The sequence below is a fragment of the Triticum dicoccoides genome, chromosome 2A (assembly GCF_002162155.2).
Source record: "Triticum dicoccoides isolate Atlit2015 ecotype Zavitan chromosome 2A, WEW_v2.0, whole genome shotgun sequence".
NCBI lineage: Eukaryota > Viridiplantae > Streptophyta > Magnoliopsida > Poales > Poaceae > Triticum > Triticum dicoccoides.
The window spans coordinates 359,896,732-359,907,374 of NC_041382.1; positions in this window are offsets into that span (position 1 = coordinate 359,896,732).

Sequence of the window (10,643 nt, forward strand, 5' to 3'; positions counted from 1 at the left end):
CATTAAAGAAAGAGATCCGTTGATTTGGCTAAGGTAGGAAAGAATCTATTATTTATTTCCTAAAGAAAATTGCATTAATGAGAGAGATCCGTTGATTTGGCTAAGGTAGGAAAGAATCTATTATTTGTTTCCTAAAGCAAATTGCATTAATGGGAGAGATCCGTTGATTTGGCTAAGGTAGGAAAGAATCTATTATTTGTTTGCTAAAGGAAATTGCATTAATGAAAGAGATCTGTTGATTTGGCTAAGGTAGGAAAGAATCTATTATTTGTTTCCTAAAGAAAATTGCATTAATGAGAGAGATTTGTTGATTTGGCTAAGGTAGACGGTTTTTGCGGTTCTTGGTGGCTCAGTGTGAGGTGGGGCGAGGTACAAAAAAATATCATGGAAGGTGAGACGGAAAAAAACCTGGGAGGTGGGAGTTGTCCCTGGTTAACCTACGAAATTTCATAGATTTTTTTAGGACGAAAAAAAACCAGTGGAGGTGGGACGAAAATTGGCCGGCGGAGACTACCACCTCCCACTACTGACTTTTTTTCGTCCGGTTTTATTTCATCCCACCTCCCACTACTGACTTTTTTCTTAATTAATAACTCCACCCTCCTACTGGTATTTTTCTAATCCAATTCAATCTATTGATCCTTCCTTAGTCACAATGCACTTACATGTAGCCCCGACAGATCGGTTTCCATATGAAATAAAACACAATCATCAATCAATCCTTGGTTCTCTTTTATAGGACTTGTTGCCATACATGAACCATACGATAACTTCCATATACAAAATAAAGGGAAACACAATCAGGTTTCCTTCCTTTCCAAAGTTCTAGCCACCGACCCCCTCCCCAGACCGCGTTCTTTTTCCCATGCCACCATCGACAATCTGCTCTCCCATTTCCTCGTCCTCCCCACGTTGTGAAGTTCCAACGTACAACTACACAAACACCAGTGACATAGAAAACCACCGCCTACTCTATTTTTCCCCTCTGTGTGGCGACCTGAATGGAAGGCGGTGGATCTGGGATGCGCCTGGTTCCACAAGACGTCAGGCGTAAGGAAGGATGGAAAACCACCGGCTGGATGGCCAAGGGTGACGCATTGAAGGTTTGAAACCTCCTATGGCGTAATTTTGTGCAACCTGCATGATGATTGTAGGAGCTATCCATGTGGTCGTTCCATCGGCAACAAGTACGTATTGGATAGCACATAATTTGAAATTCTTGACGGAGTTGACTGACCATGACTTTGACTCTCACAATGTTGCATGTTCTTCGGAGTTGACTGGTGGCGTTTTTAGGTTATTACTACCATGAAGATGAGAGGAACATCGAGAAAAATCCTTTCCCTAAAAAATGGATGGGAGGAATATCTTGGTCTATGATTTCATGATGAATAGGACCCTGAGAAAGCAGTGGATGATGCCCCGTTGATTCTCTTTGAATTCGGCTACTGTGGAAATGTGTATAGTCAGGCTTGGAGTGAGCGCTCCATGCATGTGTGTCAGTGGCACTCAGAGATTGGTTGTGCCGCTCTTGTGAGGGTGTGTGGGAGTGGTGTGCTCGAGACACGCCAATCTCGTGAGCAGGTGCGGAGATGAGTTGCACAAGAGAAACATTGGTGGGATGAACCCAAACCTTTATTTTTTTTCTAATATGAATTATCCTTCCTTCTTAGAAAAACATGTTTTGAGTAAAGTTATCTTTACTATAGACATATATTGACAATTAATCAAGTATCAACATCATTGCATGCTTATTGCGTGGAATGTGTGTCCCAATGTTGACAGAAGGTATAAAAGATTGTCTGGAATTATTATTTTCTTGGGAAGATATTGCCCTGAATTCTCATTTCTCATCAGAAATTTAGTATCCATTTACGTTGATCTTATTTGCAACATGTACAAGTCAGTAATAATCTAAGGGGGTGCCCTACCGGAGAAGATTATGATAGTTGGACAAGAAACTTGGTACTGTCGTGCAAGGTAGAGGTAGGAGAAATAGGAGATAAAAGCATGCATGGTGGGAGAAGGAAGTCGAGTGTCGCGTGGTAGCTCAGACATGGAGTGTGGAAGAAAGATAATGACGAGATGTATGTACCTACTAGATCATGACCATGAGATATCATCCCATAAAAATGGCCTTTGACTCTCATGTCACATGAATTTTCTCTTTGTATATATATATTTGTTAGTCCGTGGCAACGCACGGACACTTAGCTAGTAATTTATTGTGTTCCCCCTCCGTTACTTCTTTCCGGTAGACTCCAAGACCGCTGTCGATGTCCATGGGTTCGACTACATCGAAGATGACCCCTCCTTCCTGCCAGAGCAACCAGGCAAGCCCCCCCCCCCTTGATCACCAGATATCGCCTATTCTTCTCTCTACTGCTTGCATTAGAGTAGTGTAGCATGTTACTGCTTTCGGTTAATCATATTCTGTAGCATAGCCTGTCATTGTTGCTACAGTTGTTGATACCTTACCTGCAATCCTCAATGCTTAGTATAGGATGCTAGTTTATCATCAGTGGCCCTACATTCTTGTCCGTCTGCCATGCTATACTATCGGGCCGTGATCACTCGGGAGGTGATTACGGGTATATGCTATATACTTTATACATGATACATGTGGTGACTAAAGTCGGGTCGGATCGTATAGTACCCACGAGTGATTCACGGATTGGGGGCTGAAAGGACCTTTGTCCCGACGGCCCTCTGGGTGGATCTTTGTGGCAGAGCGACAGGGCAGGTTGAGACCGCATAGGAGAGAGGTGGGCCTGGCCCTGGTCGACGTCTGCGGTTACTTCTAAATAACACACTTAACGAGATCTTGGTATTTGATCTGAGTTTGGCCACTGGCCTATACGCACTAACCAACTACGCGGGAACATTTATGGGTACTCGATGTCGTGGTATCAGCCGAAGCCTTCGTGACGTCAACGACTGAGCGGCGCGTGTCGGATCGGACTGGAACGCCCGCTCTTATATTAGGGAGGCTAGGTCTGTTTCCGACCGCCCACGCAACATGCAGGTGTGCAATGGGTGATAGGCCCAGACCCCTGCGCCATAGGATTTAGACCGGCGTGCTGACCTCTCTGTTGTGCCTAGGTGGGGCTGCGACATGTTGATCTTCCGAGGCCGGGCATGACCCAGGAAAGTGTGTTCGGCCAAAGGGGATCGAGCGTGTTGGGAAATGTGGTGCACCCCTGTAGGGAACTTTATCTATTCGAATAGCCGTGTCCCTTGGTAAAAGGATGACCCGGAGTTGAACCTTGACCTTATGTCAACTAGAACCGGATACTTAATAAAACACACCCTTCCATGTGCCAGATACAACTGGTGATCGCTCTCGCATAGGGCAACGAGGGGATGATCACCGGGTAGGTTTATGCTATGCGATGATACTTGGTGAACTTACCATCTACTGTCTCCTACATGCTGCAAGATGGAGGTGGCTAGAAGCGTAGTCTACGACAGGACTAGCTATCCCCCTCTTATTTCGGAATTCTACAGTTCAGTCCACATACACTACCCCCTTTCATTGATACCAATGCATATGTAGTGTAGCTCCTTGCTTGCGAGTACTTTGGATGAGTACTCACGGTTGCTTTGCTCCCCTTTTCCCCCTTTCTATATCCGATTGTTGCGACCAGAGTTGGAGTCCAGGAGCCAGATGCCACTATCGATGACGACTACTACTACTCGGGAGGTGCGTACTGTTGGGGAACGTAGTAATTTAAAAAATTTCCCACGCACACGCAGGATCATGGTGATGCATAGCAACGAGAGGGGAGAGTGTGTCCACGTACCCTCGTAGACCGAAAGTGGAAGCGTTAGCACAATGCAGTTGATGTAGTCGTACGTCTTCATGATCCGACCGATCCAAGTACCAAACGCATGGCACCTCCGAGTTCAGCACATGTTCAGCTCAATGACGTCCCATGAACTCCGATCCAGCAGAGCTTCGAGGGAGAGTTCCGTCAGCACGACAGCGTGATGACAGTGACGATGATGCTACCGACGCAGAGCTTTGCCTAACAACCGCTATGATATGACCGAGGTGGATTATGGTGGAGGGGCCACCGCACACGGCTGAAAGATCAATGATCAATTGTTGTGTCACCAAGGGTGCCCCCCTCCCCGTATATAAAGGAGTGGAGGAGGGGGAGGGCCGGCCCTCTCTATGGCGTGCCCTAGGGGAGTCCTACTCCCATCGGGAGTAGGATTCCCCCTTTCCTAGTAAAACAAGGAGCCCTTCCAAGTAGTAGAAGTAGGAGAGAAGGAAAGGGAAAAGAGAAGAGAAGGAAGGAGGGGTCGCCGCCCCTCCCCCTAGTCCAATTCGGACTAAGCATTGAGGGGGGGGGGGGCGCAGCCTCTCCTCTCTCTTTCCCCTAAAGCCCAATAAGGCCCATATACTCCCCGGTGAATTCCCGTAACTCTCTGATACTTCGAAAAATACCCGAATCACTCGGAACCTTTCCGATGTCCGAATATAGTCATCCAATATATCGATCTTTACGTCTCAACCATTTCGAGACTCCTCGTCATGTCCCCGATCTCATCCGGGACTCCGAACTAACTTTGGTACATCAAAACACATAAACTCATAATACAAATCGTCACCAAACTTTAAGCGTGCGGACCCTACGGGTTCAAGAACTATGTAGACATGAGCGAGACACGTCTCCGGTCAATAACCAATGGCGGAACCTGGATGCTCATATTGGCTCCTACATATTCTACGAAGATCTTTATCGGTCAAACCGCATAACAACATACGTTGTTCCCTTTCTCATCGGTGTTTTACTTTCCCGAGATTCGATCGTCGGTATCTCAATACCTAGTTCAATCTTGTTACCGGCAAGTCTCTTTACTCGTTCCGTAATACATCATCCCGCAACTAACTCATTAGTTACAATGCTTGCAACGCTTATAGTGATGTGTATTATCGAGTGGGCCAGATACCTCTCCGACGATCGAAGTGACAAATCCTAATCTCGAAATACGCCAACTCAACAAGTACCTTCGGAGACACCTGTAGAGCACCTTTATAATCACCCAGTTACGTTGTGACGTTTGGTAGCACACAAAATGTTCCTCCGGTAAACAGGATCACTACTAGGAAAAGGCCTACTAGTGGCGCACCAGTTTTGCCTACTAATGGCACACTACTGGTGCGCCACTAGTACCACGCCACTAGTATTATATACTAATGGCGCACCACATCATGCGCCATTAGTATAGACCAACATGCGCCATTAGTATCTGGCATACTAATGGCGCATTGTGGGGTGATGCGCCATTAGTATGAATATTAGGTTTTTTTACTTTTCTGATTTTCTCACAGGTTACAAAATATATTATTGGACAAAATATAGACAGCACCACACAACAAGAGCAGATTCATCGAATACAATAGAAGATTAGTCTCTGAATACAATTCACCATATTAGTCTCTGAATTCAAAAGACCGAACAAAGATAGAACATTACAAGTCTCGAGACCGCGAGTAGCGAGTTTGTCGGAAGTAATACTAATCCTAACAAGTCCTACTAATCATCATCATACAACTTCTACTCGTTATTAATAACAAGTCATACGACCATCATCTTGATAGTCATCGAACCAACCCTACTTAATTGTTCTTAGCACATGATCATCAGTATTAGGCAGGACCTAAATACCCTATTTAAGGTAAAATAGCATAAAACAATATAGACCCTGACTCTCCATTATGGAGAATGGAGAACATCATGTCTCCAATTCTTGTGCTTTGCTTCCTTTTGCTTCCAAGAACCTCCTTACGACTGTCCATACATTTTTTCCATCCTTTGATTTTCATGTCTCCACTTATTTCACCGGTAGGATATATGAAGAACTTGGGTCATTTATAAGCACCATAAATAGCAACAATCCTTAGGGAAAGCTTTAGGTGAAATATAACCCAAGATAACTCCAACGAAGAGATTGATGGATTGAGAAGAGCTCATGCTAGAAGAGATTGATGGGTTTAACTATCTCATTCTTAACAACAAGTGAATCATGAAACATGAACTCAAATTATCAAGAATGACATAATACCATCTCCAATGATATGGTAGAAAGGATTTCACTTCGGAATGCGAGATGAAGAAATGCTTGAGCTCCTTAGAAAAGAATCTCAATGAACACTTGGAGAAGGAATTATTTCCTTGATGAACCGTCATGTAGAACATCCATGAAGAACTCCGGTAACAAAGAGGATGATGAAGACGAAAGGAAAAAGAAGTTGAAAACACAAGGTGAAGCCTTGCGATGATTTAAATGTAGCTTCGCGACGAGATAAAGCGGAAAAACTTGGAACTCTGGAAAAGAAAGATGACCAAATGAAATCAAGAATTTTGATGAACCTGTCAGGACCCTGATTCCAAGTCACATAGATCTAGCCGGTAACACCTCATATCACATTACGGCCTCACGCACGGTATCCCCACGGGTGTCGCCTTACCATGGCACGGGACCGTTTGCGCCTTTTGGCTCACATATATGATAGTGTCGCTAGCATCCATATGACAGAGAACCCGGGCCGACATGGCTAGTCATGAACCCAAAGCGGCACAGACCTATGGAGACAGGCATACATGAATCACATCGAGCATGTCGGTCATCAGCGAGTGAATCCGGGCTGTAGCACTGGGCTAATAGGACTCCGGGGAACCCGGGCTGTAGCAGGCTAGGCAGGACTCCGGAAGTCACCGCGTGACATTTCCCCGAGGGGACAGACATAGGAACGAAGTGAAACACATGCCGGCCAGTCAAGTGCCCTCAGCAGTAGTGCTGGGCTAGCAGGACTCTGGTGAACCGGGTTGTAGCGGACTACTATGGCTCAAGGAGCACTAGACTACATTTCCCCATAAGAAAGGCTGCCAAGGATAAACAACTAGATTGTCGGATCCCGCACATACCAAGCATTTCAATCATACACACAATATGCTCGATATGTGCAAATACAACATGGCATTACAACAAAACTCTACAACTCAAGTACTTTATTTAAAGGCTCCAGAGAGCCATACATAACATGTTCATACAGGTAGGGGTCACATGACCCGACACTCAAGTCATACAAGCATACAAGCACATGCGGAAGCAAGTAGTCTGAGTACAGACACTAGAAATAAAGAAGGCTTTTCGAAGCCTGTCTATCTACATAGGGCCCTCCATGGCCAGGATCACCACCTGGGTGGCAAGTCACTCATCGACATCGAGATCTACATAAAACTCATCGGAGGGGGCGGTGTTGTCGTCTGAAAACAGTAATTAAGCAAACATGAGTACAAAGGTACTCAGCAAGACTTACATCAGAACCTACTATACATGCTCATTCTCAAGAAGGTGGTGGAGTTATTGCAGCAAGCCAGCTTTGACTCTTGGCTAAGCTATCCTTCGGGACACCACTAGTAAAATAGTTTTCGCACACGAGTCCACTAATCACCAACACAATACTCCACCGGGGGATCCTCCCTCATCATCCTACGAGAGGGCCATCCTCGGTACTCACACTTATCTTGAGTCTTTTAGTAGTAACCATTAACTTGTCTACGAACTGTATAGGCAACCAAGTAGTCCTTTACCGCGAACGCGGCTATTCGAATAGTTTTATACCCTGCAGGGGTGTACTTCGTCACACATGTTTCCACCACTTAGCGTCTGCACACGACATGTGCTCGGCAGACTTCAAGCGAAAGCCGATGTGGGTGTAGACCACGACCTGACTAACCGCACAAGTCTCTAGTCCAGGTTTATCGCCTATTCAGGTTCCATCCGCAAGGAGATCCGCCCGGGGTGTCCTCAACGGCCCCAAACGATGTGTGCAGGGTTCCCGAGACACCAAATGGGCGACTCGGTACACCGTGCCATGGTGTATCTACCGCATCATAGCCCACCCCTATGTGACACTCCAAAATTTTTATTGGGTTTTTATCAAAAACTTTGTGGTTTTGAGGAGAGACCTTTTTAAAAATTTTCTTTTTCAGAAAAACCTTCCTCTTAAAAACCTCCTTTTGCCTTGGCAAAGATTTTATTTCTTTCAAACTTTGGTGGTTGATCTTTTGCAAACTTCTTCTCTGTTAGTTCCCTCTAAAAATTTATTTTTTTGGGAGTTTTAATTTGTTTTATTTTCAAGTGAAGCCCTATGAAAATTTGGGATTTTCTTATCTTCGAAGCCACCCTTGGCTTTGTATTTTTGCCCATGAGATAAAACCCCTCCAAAACCTCCCCTCCCCCTTGTGATCAACCTAAGTTCTCTGTCCCAACTAATCCAAACTGGTTTTGGATTTTATTCTAATTATTTCCCCCCCTCAAATCAATTCTTAAAAGTATTTGGAGCCTGAGGGATTTTCAAAGCAAGTACCCTTTTTCATTTGAGTTTTGACCTCAAACCAATTCTCCTGGATTGTCCTTTGAACCCACAACCCAGAACCATCTTGATCCACTCCTCCTCTTTTCAAATTTTTCAAAATACAGTCTCTGCAAGTTTGGACCAGATTTGCCAAATTTGGTGAAATTCATATCCACACTGCTCCAAAAATTCCACCAAAAATCATGCAGCCTACTTGAGCAAGGAGAAGCCACTCCACCAAAAATCAGCTCAAGGAAAAATCACCAGAGGCTAGTTTCATTCGGTCGAACACCTTGTGGGCACTGTTACTGTTCAAAGTTCAGAAAATTCAGTTTCAGTGTCATCTTCCGTCCGTCAGTTTCAGTCACGCGGCCACAGTGCCCTTGGCACGTTCCTCGCCGCCTCTTCCTCTTGTCCGAAGCTTCACACGCGTGCGTGGAGCCTTCCTGGCGTCGGTAGCGCGCTGGCCCGCCCTCGTCGGTGTCTTCTGCGGCGTCGGGACCTCCCGTGGCGGCCGACAGGAGGCACACCACGGCAGAACGCCGTTCTGCGCCGCCCATCGCTCCCTGGCTCTCCGCGTGGCCTCATGGACGCCAGCGCACGCCCGTAGCACAGCCACCATGGCCGGCAAGCACGGAACACGCTCTCCGCCGCCGACGGGCCCGCGCCATCCCCGTTCGTTCGAGCTCGCCCTTGACACCCAAACCCCGGCCAGTTTAACACCAAAACGGACCCATTGAACCTCCGTGATGACGCTCGACCCCCTAACCACCCCGACCGAGCACTGCGCCACCGTAATCACTCGCCGGTGATCCTAGTTCATGGCAACCGCCTCGGACCGCCTATATAAAGGGGTCTCGAGCTCACTCTCGTGCACGCAGCACCTCCACTACTCACCAACACCCCGCCAGGCCACTAGGGGGACCTCGAGGAGGTCTCCTCCCCCAGCTCCGGCCGCCTCGCCCCGCCTTGGCCTCCAGCCCGATTCGTTCTGGTGAGGCCACCTCCAGCGCTCAAACCCCGTTCGTTACCCTCTCTAGCTGCCAGGAGCATAACCCCCTCTTCAATTTAACCTTTGCAGCCCTCTCCGACGAGCCCCTCGACCACCCGAGCCGCCGTCCGCCGGAGCAAAGCTCGCCGTCGACGTGGTGCTCGCCGACCGACTCCACCACCATCAACTGACGTGGAAGGGTGCCCTGAGCACGGAGGTACCCTCCGATCTCTCTGCCTCGCCGTGGATCGCCGCCGGCGACCACCGCGGCTCTCGGGCGCCAGCGAACTCTGCCGCCCCGTTTGAACATTTGAACCTGACGGGTGGGACCCCACCGTCAGCTTCTCTGCTCTCTCTTTCGAATCGTTTTCTGGAAGCGCCTTCGGGCAGAATGCGTTTTCTCTTTGGGCTGGCGTAGTCGCTACCGAAGCGTTTTCTGTTTTTATAAACTAGCCCCTGGAAATCTTCTATTTCATTACAGGTAAGTCCCTGGACAAAAACCCTTATAACTTTTAATCAGAAAAGTATTTTTGATTGATTCTTTTTCTGTTCTCTTTAGAATTTTGTCTAGTTTTTTATCAGATTTATTTGAAAAATATTTGGTTTACTTTCTGTGCACTCCTTGGTATTTACGATAGCGCATATATTTTCTTTAAACCGTAGATACCGAAGTTGGTGACGGAGCCGCGAACTTCACCGAGCTAGGCTCCGACTACTCTGAACCAGGCAAGCATGTTTGAACTTTTGATATGATGAGTGTCTTGGCATGTTTTGCATTTAGTTAGTTTCATGGCATGTTGGTGAGCATACCGATGAACGTTATTTTATGTGATAATGAGGTAAGTGAGTTCGATGATCCATACGTGGATGAATGTGAATATGAATGGCCATGTGTTGGCATGAGGATGGGTATGATGGCAGTGTTGTAGCATGCCAGTCTTACGCCAGACTATGTGACTTCAGTGTCAAACCATATCGGTCCAGTACCTATCATTTCCTTCCTTGTACTACCACATGTTTTCCGCAAGGAATATGGTTTAGTAAGTTGCAAACCGCTTTCATGGTACACACCAAAGAGGAGAGGCCGTGATGATGGTTCCATGGCCCTGGATTAAAGCCAGTCATCCGGTCAGGGGGCGTGGGTGTTTCCGGTTGGGACCGAGAGGGGGGCACCCCTTAGAGCGCGCGTATATAAATTTGATCCCATGCTATTCGAGATTGTGATCTCCCCGTCTCAAAAGTTTTTCTTGGACGATGACTAGGGTGATTCCTAGCATC